The 1,840-nt window shown below is 31.5% G+C and overlaps 1 long non-coding RNA gene across 1 annotated transcript; it reads left to right on the top strand.

The window, feature by feature from the left end:
* Positions 1–878, top strand: LOC110112902. The gene is made up of 3 exons (XR_002305097.2): positions 1–12; positions 100–223; positions 453–878. It is a non-coding gene; the product is annotated as an uncharacterized LOC110112902 (long non-coding RNA).
* The last annotated feature ends 962 nt before the right edge of the window (positions 879–1,840 follow it).

The raw sequence follows: 1,840 nt of genomic DNA on the forward strand, positions 1-1,840 counted from the left end.
GCCTCGTGATGGGTTGGTCTTTTCCTTCTTGCATGTTCATTCTTGCAATTTTTTAATTACAATTTTATCCTTTCCCCTAACTTTTCTTTGTTGAATCAGGTTTTATCTTTTTAAAATTGCAAGCATGATTGCTGCTAAAGTTGTAATGTTTCTTCCTCGAAATGTTAATTTGGCCCAATTGGTGGAGCTTTCTCTGTTAGCTGATCCTCCATGGAACCTGGAGGTACTTTGTTCTGATTTTTTCCTTGTTAATTTTGCTCCTTCATGATGACTGGTATTATAGCATCTCCCAGAATACAGACACAGAGACCTTGCTTTTAGCTGCAGTTTTTATTTTATTTTTTAATCTTTGCCATCTTTTCTGTGATAATTCATGTAAAAACATTAGGAAGGCCTGTTAAAATCCCTTCATTACATATTTTTTAAAGCTTAATCGTGCTCTTTGCTTGCAGGTCGAGAATAATTATTTAAATGGAAAGCTGAAATCAATCACGGCTTACTTCGATAAGACTACTACAGATTAAGGTTTCATTTGGGTAGGATTTTTTACTGCTTTTAAAGTAGTTTTTAGCATAAAAATTTTAATTTTTTTACTATAAAGTTGCTTTAAGAAGCAGTAAGAAATCCGTCCCAAACAAAACCTAAATTATAACAATTTTTTTGTAAATTTTATCTACCGGGCAATTTTATGTGTGAAACGTAGTTCTCTTTTGGCTTGTATTTATTAAAAGGCATGCTTACAAGCACAGTAGACATTGCCGATTTGTTTATGTATATAGTGTGACATTGATTTATGTAATGTAATCATGTAAGAAATATTGCATACATTTCAAAATTTATATCTTTTACATCATAAAGTTTGTTTGTTTATTTTAAAATTCATGCTGATAAAACAATTTATCAAAATATGGTGCAATTTTTTTTTAACCTTTATAAATTCTTCTACTTAATGTGTACCCCAATGCATGGATTTGAGTGAGTTATGGAGCTCCATTGGCTTGTATTTCTTAGGTGTTTCATCTTCTTTAGCTTTTGTAACTCAATTAGATTTCATTGCTTTCACAACTCACCTACTCACCTCTTTTTTTCTTAGGCTTCGTTTGGGACAACTTTTTTCCTGCTTCTTAAAGCCGCTTTCTAGTACATAAATTTTAATTTTTGTACTAGAAAGCCACTTTAAGAAGCAGGAAGAAAACTGTCCCAAACAATGCCTTAGTCTAAAATTGCATGACTAGTCTTACAAGCAGGGTCAAGGCTTCTATAGCCTTTGGATTCTTTTTTTTTTTTTTCTTAAAGATGTGGTGAGTGTGAATCAATGTCAGTAACTAAAAATCTGTGAGGCGAAGAAATTGAAAATATCCAAGAGTTGAGGTTTTACAGCTAACAGAAACCCACCCTTAGTATTCTAAATTCACCATTAGAATTCTATATATATTGTTTGATTGTATTTTAATAATTCTTAATTAATTAAAGTTTGTATCAGTTTTTGATATATCATCAAAAATTATCTTCATTTGGCATGAATATCAAGGAAAATTTTAAATTGGAAACTTCTGAAATTAGATTTGAGATCATTCGAACTTTAAGCTCAGTAAACTTATAGTCGGATTGAACGTCCCAAAAAGACAAACCTAATGACACCTAATTCGACTCAATCCGATCCCAAATAAATTCAAATCAAGGGCACAAAGTATATTTATAGGGTTGAAGGCATAAATTGAATAAACAAATGACATCCAAATGTGACATTCTTATAGTAGAATCGAGTGGCTCTACGAGATGAATCCAAAGAGTCCAAGATCGTCAAATTCTAATATCATTAAGACACTTCAATACTTGA

The sequence above is a fragment of the Dendrobium catenatum genome, unplaced genomic scaffold (assembly GCF_001605985.2).
Source record: "Dendrobium catenatum unplaced genomic scaffold, ASM160598v2 original_scaffold_188547, whole genome shotgun sequence".
In the NCBI taxonomy this organism is placed as follows: Eukaryota; Viridiplantae; Streptophyta; class Magnoliopsida; order Asparagales; family Orchidaceae; genus Dendrobium; species Dendrobium catenatum.